The following is a 20219-nucleotide window of genomic DNA, read 5'->3' on the forward strand; positions in this document are numbered from 1 at the left end:
AAAACAACCCAGATGTTAAGTGGGATGTTACTCATAGCAAAATGATGCTTAGCACTAATGTAAATGTATATTTAGGAAATTACATTCTAAACATACTTAGCTATAGTTACGCAATAATCTATGGTATTTGCACGGTAGCAAAAAATCAGCTTTTTTAAGGCAGACAAGATCACAAATTGAGTCATTAATTTTCCCTGCCACACATGAAAGTTAAGCCCTGCCTCAAGGGGGCTAGAAATTTATTTTCTAAGCCCCTTGGGGCAGGACTAACTTTGGCCTCCCTCACTGACCTGCTCCTGATCCTGTCCCAAATCCTAGGGCCTGGGTCATTAGCATAACATGAGTGGATTCCTGGGTCATTTTTGGCACCACTGGGCATTCATCTCAGTAGTAGGGAGGGGGGGGGGTGGCGGGGGGAATAACTTTACTGCGACAATACAACAGGGCTGGCTGTACCAATCAAAGATCTTTAACATTTAGCTTTAGTACCAACTATTTCCTACCAAAATATCAAATTTGATACTTTCTTTTACAGAACTACATTGTTATGTAGTCATTTACATTATACTGGCCCCCCTTTCACCTGGATTAAGCTCTAGCATGCTGCATGCAGGCATACATTATGTTGGGAGGAAATGGGACAGGATTGCCTCATTTTGGGGCTGCTCTATCAGACAGATGTAAAAGATTCCACGGCAGTATTTCGAAGAAGAATAGGGAAGTTCAAGGTGTCCTGGCCAACATTTATCTGTCAACCAACATCTAAAAGCTGATTATCCGGTCATTATCATATTGCTGTTTGTGGGGCCATGCTGTGTGCGAATTAGCTGCCGCATTTCCTGCATCACAACAGTGACGACACTTCATTGGCTGTAAAGCGCTTTGGGACGTGTTAAGATTGTGAAAGATGCTGTTCAAATTCAAGTCTTTCATTATAATAGGAATAGTTAGATCAACTGGAGTCAGAAAAAAATCAATATCTACTTGTAACTCTACCTGAACGCTACTTTAGAAATAAAATTCCATTCTATAAACCTATTATAGTTGGATCCTTTCGCAGAATAAAGTGTGTTATGGTTGCTTTTTGTTTCATGTGTTTAAAAATAACTTTATTAGGAAAGCTAACTTTATTGCACCCTGTACTCCCAAGTGATAATGTTGATCAGACATGAACATGTATATCATGAAGTATAATGCACAAAAGAATGTCAAAAGTGGTGCAGGGGGTATGGTTTATGGTAGATTTGTGCTTGTTTGTATGATGTAATTCTACTTCAGACTAAGTGCCATATCATGTACCAGTGTGACATTTTTATTGCCTGAAAAACTTTCTGGCTTTTGAGTGTGAACCAGTGCCAAGCAACCCCAAATTTGAAACTGCAATGGACTCTCAGCCCCAGAAAAATGAATTGAAAACTCCTAGAATGTTTTTCCTTTATTTGATTGGGCAAGAACACCCTTATCCCTTTGGTCTGAACTAAAATCAAATCCATCCCTGAAGTGTAAAAAAAATCATCATCTACTGTTTTGCAATAGATGATCCCTTTTTCCTGTCTATTAAAAATGTGGTCATTTTTATTAGTTGCCCTTTCTTAAAGATGTTGGATTCAAAAATGTGTTTGTGCTACACATAGACTTAAAATAGACAGACCAAAGCTCAGGAATGATTTGTGTGGCCACTATAATACTAACAGGGTTATTTTTTCCAGCAGCTGTTTTTGTTGTCTAAATGTATAAATGTTGCACCCAGCCATGGATGCTAAGCCATTATAGTCTATAACTAGTCCTACTAATTGGAACACATCTTTGAGAGTTTGAAACTGTTCTATTTTAGTCTTTTGGATTAAGCTACATGCACAATGGTGTCTCTTGCCCACAAGAATTGAAGTGGTATTACAGGAATTAGCATGCAGCGGGATGGAGTCGAGGACACTCATGTCGAAGACAGAGTCTCGGTTAAGGAGATCTTCGAAATGCTCCTTCCAACAGGCACTGACTGCCTCTCTGTCTTTGAGTACCTCACCGTTTTTGGCCAGCAGTGGGGTTGGGCCTTGGGTGCTTGGGCCGTAGGTGGTTTTGACTGCGCTAAAGAATCCACGCACGTCGTGATTGTTGGTTAACTGTTGGATCTCCTGTGCTTTCTCCACCCAACATCTGTTTTTTAGGTCGCATTTTTTTTGCTGGATCTCGGCCTTCAGCCGTCTGTAGAGCTGCTTTCTTGCTCTCAAGTTGGGTTGCTGTTTTTGATTCAGAAAAGCCTTGCGCTTGCGGCTAATTAACTCCTGGATCTCTTGGTCGTTCTCGTCAATCCAGTCTTGGTGCTTCCTGGAGAAGTGATCGAGCATCTCTTTGCAGGTGCTGATTATGGAGGCCTTGAGGGCAGACCAGGCACTGTGAGCACTCTGCCTCTCTGGGTTATCGAGGGTTGCCAGGTTAGCAGTGAGGCGCTGGCTGAATAGGGCTTTCTTATCAGGGTCTTTGAGTGCTTCTACGTTGACTTTGCTGTGGCATTGTTTCTGTTGCTGTCGCTGTTTCGGGGCTGTATTGATGCTAATGATGGAGCGGATTAAGCAGTGGTCCATCAGGCAGTCATCAGCCCCGGTCATGGTGCAGATGATGCATAGGTCCTTGCAGTCCCTCGCTCTGACAATGATATAGTCGAGCAGATGCCAGTGCTTGGAGCGAGGGTGCTGCCATGATCCCTTATACTTATCTCTCGGACGGAACAAGGTGTTGGTAATGACAGGGCCATGTTCTCGGTATTTCGTCAGGTGCAAGTTACCACTGGAGTTGGTTGAGGAGGATTCTTGCGATGACTTTCCCTGTGGCCGACAGCAGGGAGATTCCTCTGTAGTTACCGGAGTCGGACTTGTCCCCTTTTTTGAAGATGGTTACGATTACGGCATCCCCGAGATCTCCTGGCATGCTCTCCTCCTTCCAGATCAGAGAAATTAAGTCATGTAATCGTGCCAATAGTGCTTCTCCGCCATGCTTTAGTGCTTTGGTGGGAATTCCATCTGCTCCTGTGGCCTTGTTTTCTTCAGCTGATGGATGACCTTTTCTACCTTGTGTTGGACTGGGGTTGTGCTGAGATGGTGGCGGGTAGCATGCTGCAGGATGGAGTCTAGGATACTCGCGTTTCTACCAACCTGACCCCGCCACACAGCACTGCCGCCGCCCCCCGATTATCAAAATCCATGATGAGGCCTTGGACAACGCGGACCATTTTCCATACCTCAGGAGCCGACTGTCAACAAGAGCAGACATTGAAGATGAGGTCCAACTGTGCCAGCGCAGCCTTCGGTTGCCTGAGGACGAGAGTGTTTGAAGACCAGGACTTCAAATCTGGCACGAAGCTTATGGTCTATATGGCAATAGCGATACCTGCCCTCCTATATGGCTCAGATATGTGGACTATATACAGCAGACATCTCAAAATGCTGGAGAAGTACCGCCAGTGCTGCCTCCACAAGATCCTGCAAATCCATTGGCAGGATAGGCGCACCAACATCAGTGTTCTCACTCAGGCCAACATCCCCAGCATCGAAGCATTGACCACACTCAATCAGCTCCATTGGGGGGGGCCACATCGTCTGCATGCCCGACATGAAACTCCCAAAGCAAGCGTACATCAACCCAGGCTTCCCATCCACCCTTTCCTTTAACCACTGTCTGCTCCACAGAGACTGTAGGTCCTGCATTGGACTCCTCAGTCATCTGAGAAGCAAGTCTTCCTCAACCTCGAGGGACTCCCTATGATGATGATGATGATGGCAGGAATTAGGATCATTGTACATTTCCCGAATTATTTCAGATATGATCCATGGCTAATTGCTGTGCCCCATATTTGTGACTTTAGTATGTGAGTTTTAATTATTTTTTGAACGGATATCTAATATATGTATATGTTTACAGTATTTCAAAAGGGAAAAATTGAGATGTTTTAAGACAGTTGTGTCCTGGAGTGAGCTGAAGGTCATTTGAATTTCCTTGATAGATTTCTACTTGCAAAATTAGGCACAACTACAATGAGGGTTTGTGATATAAAATAATACTGATATGCCTGATTTTGTTAAGCAAAATTGGTAAATTTCTGAACCACTTCAAACAGTAATATGATAAAAGTAATATTGGCACCAGTCATAATGTTGAGTTATACACTATATATGAAAGATGCTTGGATGTTTTTACTTTGCATTCCAGCCAGGTACCCCTGTTGATTTAGTCACACACTGACCTAAATATGAGTAATACAGAAAACATGTCAATTAATGGCAAGTTAAGTGGCGCCTTGGTCAAACTATGTACACTAAGAATAAGCTTCTCTAAGATTGTACTAGTCAGTTTGTCAAAGAATGCACGCTAATCACAAACATGTTCTTTCTGACATCATGGGTTCTATACAGTATCCATAATGGGTTACAAAGACAATCTTTATCAACAAGTCACAGTTCTGTTTGGAAAGTAACATTCCAAAACCTAAATGTTTATAGAGGAAGAGCGAGACCTGTTTAGTAATATCCCACATATAACTATAAGTGCATAAGTTCCAATAAACACTCTTTTTAGGTACAAACACCAGTGACAGGTATTGTGAAGCAAATCAAAAATAATTTACTTAATATTGTCTATTCCTTTCGGAACATGTTCACCCTTCGCCGTCTCCAGGCCAGGTCCAAGACCACCCCAACCTCTGTTGTCGAGCTACAGTACGCAGACGACGCCTGCATTTGCACATATACAGAGGCTGAACTCCAGGACATAGTCAACCTATTTACTGAGGCGTACGAAAGCATAAGCCTTACACTAAACATCCGTAAGACAAAGGTCCTCCACCAGCCTGTCCTCTCTGCACAGCACTGCCCCCCAGTCATCAAGATCCACGGCGTGGCCCTGGACAACGTGGACCACTTCCCATATCTCGGGAGCCTCCTATCAACAAGAATAGGCATTGACGACGAGATCCTATACCGCCTCCAGTGCGCCAGTGCAGCCTTTGACCGCCTGAGGAAAAGAGTGTTTGAAGACCAGGCCCTCAAAACTGCCACCAAGCTTATGGTCTACAGGGATGTAGTAATACCCGCCCTCCTGTATGGCTCAGAGACATGGACCATGTACAGTAGACACCTCAAGTCACTGGAGAAACACCACCAACGATGTCTCCGCCAGATCCTACAAATCCCCTGGGAGGACAGACGCACCAACATTAGCGTCCTCGACCAGGCCAACATCCCCAGCATTGAAGCACTGACCACACTTGATCAGCTCCGCTGGGCAGGCCACATAGTTCGCATGCCAGACACGAGACTCCCAAAGCAAGCGCTCGACTCGGAACTCCTGCACGGCAAACGAGCCAAAGATGGGCAGGGGAAGCGTTACAAGGACACCCTCAAAGCCTCCCTGATAAAGTGCGACATCCCCACTGACACCTGGGAGTCCCTGGCCAAAGACCACCCTAAGTGGAGGAAGTGCATCCGGAAGGGCGCTGAGCACCTCGAGTCTCATCATCGAGAGCATGCAGAAATCAAACACAGACAGTGGAAAGAGCATGCGGCAAACCCCTTCCCTCAATGACTATCTGTCCCACCTGTGACAGAGACTGTGGTTCTCATATTGGACTGTACAGATACCTAAGAACTCATATATTAAGAGTGGAAGCATGGGACTTCCTATGATGATTATGGTGATGATGCACCATTTCTATAAAAGTATTCCTTGCATTCGTTTTGATATGAGGAAAAATAAATAACTTGTTGATTCAATCAGTTTGAATTTAAAGGGGATATCCATTGCTTTGAGGAAGGAAGACAAAACATATCACACACTAGCAACATGATTATTTTGCAAATCAACCTTTGTTCATGTGATGTATATAAGAACATGAGAACATAAGAACATAAGAAATAGGAGCAGGAGTAGGCCATACGGCCACTCGAGCCTGCGCCGCCATTTAATACGATCTTGGCTGATCTGATCATGGACTCAGGTCCACTTCCCTGCTCGCTCCCCATTGTAAGGGGTTTCTCAGGGAGTGTTGTTGTGCCTTGGGTGTCTCTCTCTGGACTTCTGCCCTCACAGCTTATGCCTGGCCTGTGAGGTACCCTGAGTGCTGCAAGAGCACCCCTGGAGAGACTGTGTCCACAGCTTATGAAGGGGGTTTTGAGACTCGTGCGTCCCCACAGCTTATGCCTAGCCTGTGAGGCACCTGTGAGTATCAAACATTCCTAACCCCGTCTTCCCTAGCCTGTGACTCACAGTTGAGCGTTTTCGAGGCGCTCCTAGCTTCCCTTACACTGTTAGAAACATAGAAACATAGAAAATAGGTGCAGGAGCAGGCCATTCAGCCCTTCTAGCCTGCAACACCATTCAATGAGTTCATGGCTGAACATGAAACTTCAGTACCCCCTTCCTGCTTTCTCGCCATACCCCTTGATCCCCCGAGTAGTAAGGACTTCATCGAACTCCCTTTTGAATATATTTAGTGAATTGGCCCCAACCACTTTCTGTGGCAGAGAATTCCACAGGTTCACCACTCTCTGGGTGAAGAAGTTTCTCCTCATCTCGGTCCTAAATGGCTTGCCCCTTATCCTTCGACTGTGACCCCTGGTTCTGGACTTCCCCAACATTGGGAACATTCTTCCTGCATCTAACCTGTCTAAACCCGTCAGAATTTTAAACGTTTCTATGAGGTCCCCTCTCATTCTTCTGAACTCCAGTGAATACAAGCCCAGTTGATCCAGTCTTTCTTGATAGGTCAGTCCCACCATCCCGGGAATCAGTCTGGTGAATCTTCGCTGCACTCCCTCAATAGCAAGAATGTCCTTCCTCAAGTTAGGAGACCAAAACTGTACACAATACTCCAGATGTGGCCTCACCAAGGCCCTGTACAACTGTAGCAACACCTCCCTGCCCCTGTACTCAAATCCCCTCGCTATGAAGGCCAACATGCCATTTGCTTTCTTAACCGCCTGCTGTACCTGCATGCCAACCTTCAATGACTGATGTACCATGACACCCAGGTCTCGTTGCACCTTCCCTTTTCCTAATCTGTCACCATTCAGATAATAGTCTGTCTCTCTGTTTTTACCACCAAAGTGGATAACCTCACATTTATCCACATTATACTTCATCTGCCATGCATTTGCCCACTCACCTAACCTATCCAAGTCACTCTGCAGCCTCATAGCATCCTCCTCGCAGCTCACACTGCCACCCAACTTAGTGTCATCCGCAAATTTGGAGATACTACATTTAATCCCCTCGTCTAAATCATTAATGTACAATGTAAACAGCTGGGGCCCCAGCACAGAACCTTGCGGTACCCCACTAGTCACTGCCTGCCATTCTGAAAAGTACCCATTTACTCCTACTCTTTGCTTCCGGTCTGACAACCAGTTCTCAATCCACGTCAGCACACTACCCCCAATCCCATGTGCTTTAACTTTGCACATTAATCTCTTGTGTGGGACCTTGCCGAAAGCCTTCTGAAAGTCCAAATATACCACATCAACTGGTTCTCCTTTGTCCACTTTACTGGAAACATCCTCAAAAAATTCCAGACGATTTGTCAAGCATGATTTCCCCTTCACAAATCCATGCTGACTTGGACCTATCATGTCACCATTTTCCAAATGCGCTGCTAATTGATTCCATCATTTTACCCACTACTGAGGTCAGGCTGACCGGTCTATAATTCCCTGTTTTCTCTCTCCCTCCTTTTTTAAAAAGTGGGGTTACATTGGCTACCCTCCACTCGATAGGAACTGATCCAGAGTCAATGGAATGTTGGAAAATGACTGTCAATGCATCCGCTATTTCCAAGGCCACCTCCTTAAGTACTCTGGGATGCAGTCCATCAGGCCCTGGGGATTTATCGGCCTTCAATCCCATCAATTTCCCCAACACAATTTCCCGACTAATAAAGATTTCCCTCAGTTCCTCCTCCCTACTAGACCCTCTGACCCCTTTTATATCCGGAAATTGTGTCCTCCTTAGTGAATACTGAACCAAAGTACTTGTTCAATTGGTCTGCCATTTCTTTGTTCCCCGTTATGACTTCCCCTGATTCTGACTGCAGGGGACCTATGTTTGTCTTTACTAACCTTTTTCTCTTTACATACCTATAGAAACTTTTGCAATCCGCCTTAATGTTCCCTGCAAGCTTCTTCTCGTACTCCATTTTCCCTGCCCTAATCAAACCCTTTATCCTCCTCTGCTGAGTTCTAAATTTTTCCCAGTCCCCAGGTTCGCTGCTATTTCTCTGGCCAATTTGTATGCCACTTCCTTGGCTTTAATACTATCCCTGATTTCCCTAGATAGCCACGGTTGAGCCACCTTCCCTTTTTTATTTTTACGGCAGACAGGAATGTACAATTGTTGTAATTCATCCATGCGGTCTCTAAATGTCTGCCATTGCCCATCCACAGTCAACCCCTTAAGTATCATTCGCCAATCTATCCTAGCCAATTCACGCCTCATACCTTCAAAGTTACCCTTCTTTAAGTTCTGGACCATGGTCTCTGAATTAACTGTATCATTCTCCATCCTAATGCAGAATTCCACCATATTATGGTCACTCTTCCCCAAGGGGCCTCGCACAATGAGATTGCTAATTAGTCCTCTCTCATTACACAACACCCAGTCTAAGATGGCCTCCCCCCTAGTTGGTTCCTCGACATATTGGTCTAGAAAACCATCCCTTATGCACTCCAGGAAATCCTCCTCCACCGTATTGCTTCCAGTTTGGCTAGCCCAATCTATGTGCATATTAAAGTCACCCATTATAACTGCTGCACCTTTATTGCATGCACCCCTAATTTCCTGTTTGATGCCCTCCCCAACATCACTACTACTGTTTGGAGGTCTGTACACAACTCCCACTAACGTTTTTTGCCCTTTGGTGTTCTGCAGCTCTACCCATATAGATTCCACATCATCCAAGCTAATGTCTTTCCTAACTATTGCATTAATCTCCTCTTTAACCAGCAATGCTACCCCACCTCCTTTTCCTTTTATTCTATCCTTCCTGAATGTTGAATACCCCTGGATGTTGAGTTCCCAGCCCTGATCATCCTGGAGCCACGTCTCTCTAATCCCAATCACATCATATTTGTTAACATCTATTTGCACAGTTAATTCATCCACCTTATTGCGGATACTCCTTGCATTAAGACACAAAGCCTTCAGGCTTGTTTTTTTAACACCCTTTGTCTTTTAGAATTCTGCCGCACAGTGGCCCTTCCTGTTCCCCGCCCCGGGCCTCTCCGCCCCCCACCCCTCCCCATCTCCCCTCCGTCTCCTGCCTCTGCCTCCCTTTTGTCTCCCTCTGTCTCCCTGCATTGGTTCCCATCCCCCTGCCATATTAGTTTAACTCCTCCCCAACAGCACTAGCAAACACTCCCGCTAGGACATTGGTTCCGGTCCTGCCCAGGTGCAGACCGTCCGGTTTGTACTGGTCCCACCTCCCCCAGAACCGGTTCCAATGCCCCAGGAATTTTAATCCCTCCCTGCTGCACCACTGCTCAAGCCACGTATTCATCTGCGCTATCCTGCGATTCCTACTCTGACTAGCACGTGGCACTGGTAGCAATCCCGAGATTACTACTTTTGAGGTCCTACTTTTTAATTTAGCTCCTAGCTCCTTAAATTCTTTTCGTAGGACCTCATCCCTTTTTTTACCTATGTCGTTGGTACCAATATGCACCACGACAACTGGCTGTTCTCCCTCCCATTTCAGAATGTCCTGCACCCGCTCCGAGACATCTTTGACCCTTGCACCAGGGAGGCAACATACCATCCTGGAGTCTCGGTTGCGGCCGCAGAAACGCCTATCTATTCCCCTCACCATTGAATCCCCTATCACTATCGTGCTCCCACTCTTTTTCTTGCCCTCCTGTGCAGCAGAGCCAGCCACAGTGCCATGAACTTGGCTGCTGCTGCCCTCCCCTGATGAGTCATCCCCCCCCCAACAGTACTCAAAACGGGGATGACCACAGGGGACCCCTGCAGTACCTTCCTTGCACTGCTCTTCCTGCTGGTCTTCCATTCCCTATCTGGCTGTGGACCCTTCTCCTGCGGTAAGACCAACTCACTACACGTGATACTCACGTCATTCTCAGCATCGTGGATGCTCCAGAGTGAATCCACCCTCAGCTCCAATTCCGCAATGCGGACCGTCAGGAGCTCGAGGCGGATACACTTCTCACACACGTAGTCGTCAGGGACACCGGAAGTGTCCCTGAGTTCCCACATGGTACAGGAGGAGCATATCACGTGACCGAGCTCTCCTGCCATGCCTTAACCCTGTTCTGACATAAGACTCACAATCAGGAGATGTGATACAATAGAACTGAGACAAGGTGATTCCTAGAGGAACTTAGGCTTCCAATTTATTTAACAAGGTGTATCTCAACAAACAGCAATACACCAACAAAACAATCCCCCTAAATCCCACTAAACGGACACAACGAAAATCTTTACACAAGTTTAGCAGTACAATGCCCAACCTCCCACCTTTCCTGGCCTAATTGAGTTGGGAGTTCCGGGGACCAGAGGTTATACTCACTACTGTGCCTTTCTGCAGTCTGGTGGTTTGTTTCTTCTATCTTCGGTGTCTTCGGACACTGGTTTTCCTTCAGTGTCGAGAGGCTTGCTGGTTGTTGGATCATGAGAGCAGGGAACCACACACACTACGTCAGAAACCCCTTTTTATAGCCAGATTATCCAGTCCACCTCTCCTGCTGAAATCGATTCTTCCCATTGGTGGGCTTTGTGATTTTGAAAAATGCAGCAGTTTTAGATTATTGCGGGTTTTTTCCACTGATGTTAACCTACTCAAGGTTTGAATGGGTGTTGATTGCGTTGGCCTCCTGCAGCCATTGTGTAGGCCCTTGGGTTGTTTTGGGTTCCCTGGTTTCTGAAGGTCTGCATAATTTCCTTCCATAGTGTAAACATGGGGAAGACAATAGCCCTATAATGGCTATGGGTCAGTCCCACAGTTTTCGAGCAAGTGCTCTCCCATTGGCTTGAAAGTCCCATGCTTCGGGCTGACTCTGTCCCACCATTGGCCCTCCGGTGTCCTCCCCCGTCTAATCACTGCTCTGCCAAGGTCAAACCGTATCGGTTTTAATTCACAGCACAGACTGATCCCACAGCCCTTTTCCTTCCGGGTAAAATGAGGGGGTTTTCGTCCTCCCCTACACCATAACCCCTCATCCCCTTATTGGTTAAGAAACTGTCTATCTCTATCTTAAATTTATTCAATGTCCCAGCTTCCACAGCTCTCTAAGGCAGCGAATTCCACAGATCCACAACCCTCCTGAGAAAAGAAATTTCTCCTCATCTCAGTTTTAAATGGGCGGCCCCTATTATAAGATTATACCCTCTAGTTCTAGTCTCCCCTATCAGTGTAAACATCCTCTCTGCATTCACCTTGTCAAGCCCCCTAATAATCTTATACGTTTCGATAAGATCACCTCTCAGTCTTCTGAATTCCAATGAGTAGAGGCCCAACCTACTCAACCTTTCCTCATAAGTCAACCCCCTCATCTCCGGAATCAACCTAGTGAACCTTCTCTGTACTGCCTCCAAAGCAAGTATATTCTCTCTTAAATATGGAAACCAAAACTGCACGTAGTATTCGTTCTGTGTTAATAAAATTTTCTATGTTATTTCATATTGCTGGCAATGCCTTGTTTTTTAACAGGTTTATTAGTAACTATAAAACATTAAAAACTAATATTTTTCTGTCACCCAACTTTGATAAATAGTCTGACTAAATGTATTTATTTATTAAAAAGGAAACCCTTCTATCTCTCCCACTTCAAGAGCCACCGCAGTCAAACGTGTTCAAGGAAACTCTTTGAGTCATCGAGTTGGGTTGAGGAAGTTCAGACCTGAAACGTTAATTCTGCTTCTCTCTCCTCAGATGCTGCCTGATCTGCTGACTATTTCCAGCATTATCTGTTTTCATTTCAGATTTCCAGCATCTGCAGTATTTTACTTTTGTAAACAATCAGTGCTTGAATACGATAGCAAAATCAAAACTCTTTATTTCATCATTATCATCACCCTCAACCGTGTCATAAAAGCATTTTTCTCCCTTTACCACCTTCTCCCACCATTCTGGGGATGCTGCCACCTTCTCTTTTGTTTAGCTTGATTTGCTTTTTTACCGAGAAGAATAGGTTTAGAAAATATTTACAACGAAGCGACTGACATCACCTTGCTGTAGTTGTTAGGTTTTCTTTATCCACCATAAAGAATTGCATATACGGAGCTGTCTTTCATTAGAGCCACATTTGAAATGCTTCACATGGTCCTGTGGGAGCTTATAGGTGAAGCTTTGCTCAATGGGAGGACAGAGAGTGGTATCCCAGCACTCGCTCCAGGTAGCACTGTATTGTGTTAAATCCTTCTTGGATATTAGCACTGAGAATCGCATTGGACTTTGCTGTGACCCCTGTCTGTCTCAGGTGAGTGTGATGCTCATCCAGTATCCTTTTTTGTGCAGGACGAGAGAGATCTGAGTCTGCAGGGTGTGGAGCCAGCAACTATATTTTGCAGAGACTCCACCTCACTGTCAGATGCTACATTCATTTCTGATTTTCTCATACCCAGTAAAAAGCCCTGTTTAGAACTATTTATGTCCCGCTGGGTGGATTTGTCTGGTCTGGTGAATGAGAGAGAAGGGTGAGTGATAGCCTGGGTGAAGATATGGCTGGTTAGTCAAAGGTAGAAGGCTTCCTTCTTCTTCCTCCTTAGTTGCATTTTGTTTTTGAGCGCAAACAAAAATTAAGAGATGTGATGGAACTGTTGTGTATGGAGAAAGAGTCAGACTGAACACTGTGAGCTCAAAGTAAAGTGTGACCTTAGTCTTTTATTGCAGGTCTCCAATCTGTGAAGCCTCCTTAAATACCTGTGCACCCAAGGGATTATGGGGTCCCTTGGGACTCAAGGGGATGAGTCCTCTGGTGGCTGTATAGAGTAAATACAAGTAGACATACATAACAACACTCCGCCCCCCCCCCAAAGTCAATAGTGTAACTATTTACAATGTGAGTCATCAACCTTCTTGCCCTGGTTGATCATCTCGGTGTGAAAGCTGGTGTTATTGAATCATTTGTTGGGCCCTTGCTGGGCTGCTGTGCAGCTGGCCTTGCTGGGCTGCTGTGGATAATGGGTTCTGTTTCGTGGTCAAACGTGGTGCTGGTTGCCACTGGTGTGTATGTTGGGGGATCAAAAAAGGTAGGGTCCAAGGTGGGTTGCTCAGGATAGTCCGTGAATCTGAGTTTGATTTGGTCCAAGTGTTTCCGGTGAATGAGTCCATTTGAAAGTTTGACGCGAAACACCCTGCCCATCTCTTTTGGCCACAACAGTGCCGAGAAGCCATTTGGGAACTTGTCCATAATTTAGTACAAATACAGGATCATTTATTTCAATCTCGCGTGATACATTTGCGCTATCGTGGTATGCACCTTGTTCAGACCGCTTGCTCTCTAGCCTTGTCTTAAGTGCTCTTTTCATGAGCAGTTCAGCAGGTGGGATCCCAATGAGCGAGTGGGGTCTCGTGCAGTAGCTAAGCAGGACTCGGGATAGGCGAGTCTGCAGTGAGCCTTTAGTTTTACCCTCTTCAAGCCTTGCTTGATGGTTTGCACTGCTATCTCTGCCTGACCATTAGACGCTGGTTTAAATGGGGCAAACATAGAAACATAGAAACATAGAAAATAGGTGCAGGAGTAGGCCATTCGGCCCTTCTAGCCTGCACCGCCATTCAATGAGTTCATGGCTGAACATGCAACTTCAGTACCCCATTCCTGCTTTCTCACCATACCCCTTGATTCCCCTAGTAGTAAGGACTTCATCTAACTCCTTTTTGAATATATTTAGTGAATTGGCCTCAACAACTTTCTGTGGTAGAGAATTCCACAGGTTCACCACTCTCTGGGTGAAGAAATTCCTCCTCATCTCAGTCCTAAATGGCTTCCCCCTTATCCTTAGACTGTGTCCCCTGGTTCTGGACTTCCCCAACATTGGGAACATTCTTCCTGCATCTAACCTGTCTAACCCCGTCAGAATTTTAAACGTTTCTATGAGGTCCCCTCTCATTCTTCTGAACTCCAGTGAATACAAGCCCAGTTGATCCAGTCTTTCTTGATAGGTCAGTCCCGCCATCCCGGGAATCAGTCTGGTGAACCTTCGCTGCACTCCCTCAATAGCAAGAATGTCCTTCCTCAGGTTAGGAGACCAAAACTGTACACAATACTCCAGGTGTGGCCTCACCAAGGCCCTGTACAATTGTAGCAACACCTCCCTGCCCTTGTACTCAAATCCCCTCGCTATGAAGGCCAACATGCCATTTGCTTTCTTAACCGCCTGCTGTACCTGCATGCCAACCTTCAATGACTGATGTACCATGACACCCAGGTCTCGTTGCACCTCTCCTTTTCTTAATCTGTCACCATTCAGATAATAGTCTGTCTCTCTGTTTTTACCACCAAAGTGGATAACCTCACATTTATCCACATTATACTTCATCTGCCATGCATTTGCCCACTTACCTAACCTATCCAAGTCGCTCTGCAGCCTCATAGAATCCTCCTTGCAGCTCACACTGCCACCCAACTTAGTGTCATCCGCAAATTTGGAGATACTACATTTAATCCCCTCGTCTAAATCATTAATGTACAGTGTAAACAGCTGGGGCCCCAGCACAGAACCTTGCGGTACCCCACTAGTCACTGCCTGCCATTCTGAAAAGTCCCCATTTACTCCTACTCTTTGCTTCCTGTCTGACAACCAGTTCTCAATCCATGTCGGCACACTACCCCCAATCCCATGTGCTTTAACTTTGCACATTAATCTCTTGTGTGGGACCTTGTCGAAAGCCTTCTGAAAGTCCAAATATACCACATCGACTGGTTCTCCCTTGTCCACTCTACTGGAAACATCCTCAAAAAATTCCAGAAGATTTGTCAAGCATGATTTCCCTTTCACAAATCCATGCTGACTTGGACCTATCATATTACCTCTTTCCAAATGCACTGCGATGACATCCTTAATAATTGATTCCATCATTTTACCCACTACCGATGTCAGGCTGACCGGTCTGTAATTCCCTGTTTTCTCTCTCCCTCCTTTTTTAAAAAGTGGGGTTACATTGGCTACCCTCCACTCCATAGGAACTGATCCAGAGTCAATGGAATGTTGGAAAATGACTGACAATGCATCCACTATTTCCAAGGCCACCTCCTTAAGTACTCTGGGATGCAGTCCATCAGGCCCTGGGGATTTATCGGTCTTCAATCCCATCAATTTCCCCAACACAATTTCCCGACTAATAAGGATTTCCCTCAGTTCCTCCTCCTTACTAGACCCTCCGACCCCTTTTATATCCGGAAGGTTGTTTGTGTCCTCCTCAGTGAATACCGAACCAAAGTACTTGTTCAATTGGTCCGCCATTTCTTTGTTCCCCGTTATGACTTCCCCTGATTCTGACTGCAGGGGACCTACGTTTGTCTTTACTAACCTTTTTCTCTTTACATATCTATAGATGTAACATGTTTGATCCCGTTACGGGTCATGAATTCTTTGAACTCAGCACTGGTAAAACATGGCCCGTTGACGCTCACTACGATATCGAGTAGGCTGTGTGTGGCAAACATGGTCCGCAGCCTTTCAGTAGTGGCAGCGGACGTGCTAGCCGACATTATCTAACATTCAATTCACTTGGAGTACGCGTCTACAACCACAAGGGACATTTTAAGCAGGAACGGGCCTGCATAGTCGACGTGTACCCTAGACCACGGTTTGGAGGGCCAATACCATAAACTTAGCGGCACCTCCCCGGGTACATTGCTTAACTGCGAGCATGTATTAAATCTGTGAACGCAGGACTCTAAGTCCGCATCGATACCGGACCACCACACGTGGGATCTGGCTATCGCTTTCATCATTATGATGCCTTGGTGGGTACTGTGGAGGTCATTGATAAAGGTGTCTCTGCCCTTCTTGGGGACCACTACTCGATTGTCCCACAGAAGGCAATCTGCCTGTATAGACATTTCACCTTTGCGCCGCTGGAACGGCTTTATCTCTTCCTGCATTTCCACTGGGACACTGGACCAGCTCCCGTGAAGCACACAGCTTTTGACTAGAGATAATAAGGGGTCCAGGCTTGTCCAGGTTTTCATCTGCCGGGCAGTGATGGGTGATTGCTCACTCTCAAATTCTTCCATAACCATGGCTAGATCTGCGGGCTGCGCCATTTCCACCCCCGTTGTGGGCAATGATAGCCTACTGAGAGCATCGGCGCAGTTTTCTGTGCCTGGCCTGTGACGGATGGCATACTTGTATGCGGATAACGTGAGCACCTATCTCTGGATGCAGGCCGATGCATTGGTATTTATCCCTTTACTCTCGGAGAACAGGGATATAAGTGGCTTATGGTCAATTTCCAATTCGAATTTTAGCCCAAACAGGTATTAATGCATTTTCTTTACCCCATAGACACACGCTAACTTGTCTTTCTCAATCATGCTGTAGGCTCTCTCAGCCTTGGACAGACTCCTGGATGCATAAGCAACTGGTTGCAGTTTCCCGAAATCATTAGCTTGTTGCAATACACACCTGACGCCATATGACGACGCATCACATGCGAGTACCAAACGCTTACATGGATCACACAACACAAGCAATTTGTTTGAGCATAACAATTTTTTCACACTTACAAAGGCATTTTCTTGGCTTTTGCCCCAAACCCATTCACCCCCTTTTCGTGGTAAGACATGTAGTGGTTCTCGCAGGGTGCTGGGACCCGGTAAGAAGTTACCAAAGTAGTTCAAGAGTCCCAGAAACGACCGCAACTCCATCATGTTCTGTGGCCTCGGTGCATTCTCGATTGCCTCCGTCTTCGCGTTAGTGGGCCTGATGCCGTCCGCCGCAATCTTCCATCCCAGGAACTCCACTTCAGGCGCCAGGAAAGCGCACTTCGAGCGTTTTAACCTGAGCCCCACGCGGTTGCGTAAACTAAGAACCTAGTTCTGCAGATGCTCTACTGTGTTCCGACCTGTGACCAAGATGTTGTCCTGGAAGACCACAGTGTGCGGGACCAACTTCAGTAAGCTTTCCATGTTTCTGTGGAATATCGCCGCCACCGATCGGATTCCAAACGGGCATCTGTTATGAACAAAAAGACCTTTATGCGTGTTGATGCAGGTGAAGGCCTTCGATGATTCCTCCAGTTCCTGCGTCATGTAGGCTGAAGTCAGATCCAGCTTCGTGAACGTCTTTCCTCCCGCCAGCATTGCAAAGAGGTCATCGGCCTTTGGTAGTGGGTATTGGTCCTGCAAGGAGAAACGATTGATAGTGACTTTGTAATCGCCACAGATTCTGACGGTGCCATCTCCCTTGTGGACGGGTACGATAGGACTGGCCTACTTGTTGAACTCAATCGGGGAAATGATGCCCTCTCTTTGCAGCCGGTCTAGCTCGATTTCTATCCTTTCTCTCATCATGTACAGTACTGCTCTCGCCTTGTGATAGATGGGTCGCGCTCCCAGAATTAGGTGGATGTGTACTTTTGCTCCTTGGAATTTTCCGATGCCTGGTTCGAACAATGAAGGAAATTTGTTTAAGACCTGGGCACATGAAGTTTCGTCAGTGGGCAATAGCGCTCGGACGTCGTCCCAGTTCCAACGTATCTTTCCCAGCCAGCTCCTGCCGAGCAGCGTGGGACCATTGCCCGGTACCACTCAGAGTGATAGCTTGTGCACCGCTCCATCGTAGGAGACCTTAACGGTAGCACTGCTGATTACAGGAATCAGTTATTTTGTGTAAGTTCTTAGTTTCATGCGAACTGGAGTTAGGACTGGCCTTGAGGCCTTGTTGCATCACAACCTTTCGAAAGTCTTTTTGCCCATGATGGACTGGCTTGCAACCCGTGTCCAGCTCCACTGACACCGGGAGTCCATTTAGTTCAACATTCAGCATTATCGGGGGAGAATTCGTGGTGAATGTGTGCACCCCATGTATCTCTGCCTCCTCGATCTGAGGCTCTGGTTCGTCGTGATACTCTCTGGATCTGTCCTCCTCTGCAACGTGGTGGTTTGCAGGTTTGACAGGCTTTGCCGTTCGCTTGCACACTTGTTGGAGGTGTCCCATTATTCCACAGCCCCTGCAAACGTACCCTTTGAATTGGCATGAATGGAAACGATGATCACCCCCGCAGCGCCAACAAGGTGTTAATGGCCTTGCATTCATCACCCTTGATGGTGGACTCTGAAACATCTGCGGACGTGTAGCTGCAGGTATGTGTGACCTGCCCTGTATGTTACGATTCAAAAACATCATCACTTTGTTCACAGTACTTGTAGCAGCACTTGTGTGCTGAGAGATTTGCTTCATACTGTCACTGGTGGCAATGAACGCCTGGGCTATCGCTATGGCCTTACTCAAGGTTGGGGTCTCTACAGTCAAAAGTTTGCGACGTATAGTTTCGTGGCCAATGCCAAGTACAAAAAAGTCTCTGAGCATGTGCTCCAAATGTCCTTCAAATTCGCAATGTCCTGCAAGGCATCTTAGCTCGGCGACATAACTCGCCACTTCCTGGCTTTCAGACCTTTTGTAGGTGTAGAACCGGTACCTCGCCATCAGAATGCTTTCCTTTCGGTTCAAATGCTCTCAGACCAGTGTGCACAAATCGTCGTACGATTTCTCCGTGGGTTTCATTGAAATGAGCAGATTCTTCATGTGGCCCCACAGATGGTGAGGATGATCGTTCTATGTTTGGCAGCGCTCTCTTCCCCATCTAGCTCGTTGGCCACGAAGTATTGGTCGAGTCGCTCCACAAAAGTTTCCCAATCATCTCCCTCCGAGAATTTCTCCAAGATGCCCACCGTTCTCTGCATCTTTGGATTCGCTATCTGTATCTCGTCGCCAGTTGTGTATGGAGAAAGAGTCAGACTGAACACTGTGAGCTCAAAGTAAAGTGTGACCATAGTCTTTTATTGCAGGTCTCCAGAGTGCCTCTCCAACCTGTGAAGCCTCCTTAAATACCTGTGCTCCCAAGGGATTATGGGATGCCTTGGGACTCTAGAGGATGAGTCCTCTGGTGGCTGTACAGAGTAAATACAAGTATACATTTATAACAGGAATCACAGTGATAGTTCCTCTGTAATTTTTGATGATGCCCAGTCATGTTTCTTGTTAATGTGTCTGCGCTTCCAATGTTGCAAATGGTTTAAACAAACCTGCAGCTGCCACTAGCCCTCCTTTATCTCTGTCCCCAAAGAGTCATTTGCATTGCTCATCAGGATCGCCAAGGCTTTTTTCTCATGCAGTGTGAGAGGACTTTTGCAGGCAGTGGTCTGGGATTCCCTGTGAGAGAAAAGAGAAAAAACGAGCATCGCGGTCAAGGCTGTGCAGAGAGTCTTACAACAGTTTGAAACATCAGGTTAAAAGAGGAGCAGAAAGCAGAAAAGGATCAGTGTGGCGGGCGAGGGCGGCTTTCTTATGCATGTTATAGTGTGAGGGAGGGTGTTCTTGAAACTAACAGGTAAACATGATGGAAGAATGGTAATCCGTGGTTCAGAATACAATCATAGAGCATGACGAGAGTGATGAATGAAGGAGTATCGTACACATAAAGACCTTGAAAGAATTGGTTGCGTAAGCAGGTAGCTTACCTTGGCTTCTCTGATGAAGTTGTTAAACCTCCTCTTGTACTCCAAAGGAGCCCTGGGAATCAAACATATGGAACTCACTACCATTGCTTCCTTGCTGTATAAACTGTGAATGACATGCTTGGCAGGTCTCCGGTCCCTGATCACAAACATCTGTCCCTCCTGTCCATATTTCCATTAGGAGGACTTCCAAGTCAGATCCCCTGACTCTTTTGGCCCTTGCTGTCAACCTTCTCATCTAGGTTGCGTGCTTCCTTCCGTGCTGCCATTGTCCCTTTAGGCAGCAGCAGGTTTTATATCTGGGTCTCCACCTCTGCTCCAGGTATTATTCACCTCTCCTCCAGCCATCCATTCAGGACACCCTTATGGCTGAACCCCACCCCTGCACTGATGGCATTGCAGGGGGATTTACACAACCTGCACATCTTTCCATATTTATATTCACTGTCCCTGCAATTTACAGTGGGGGCCAGCCACCATGACATCATGGTGGGCAGAAGTCCCACTTGGCCCCATAGCCATGTGAGAAATGAGGCAATA

General features: G+C 46.3%; 1 protein-coding gene across 1 annotated transcript in view; it reads left to right on the forward strand.

Annotated features, from left to right (window-relative positions):
* The window catches only part of corin (corin, serine peptidase), a 398949-nt gene that overhangs the window by 127207 nt on the left and 251523 nt on the right, over nt 1–20219 (forward strand). The window lies entirely within an intron of this gene.

Source organism: Pristiophorus japonicus, chromosome 2 (genome assembly GCF_044704955.1).
Source record: "Pristiophorus japonicus isolate sPriJap1 chromosome 2, sPriJap1.hap1, whole genome shotgun sequence".
NCBI classification, from domain to species: domain Eukaryota; kingdom Metazoa; phylum Chordata; class Chondrichthyes; family Pristiophoridae; genus Pristiophorus; species Pristiophorus japonicus.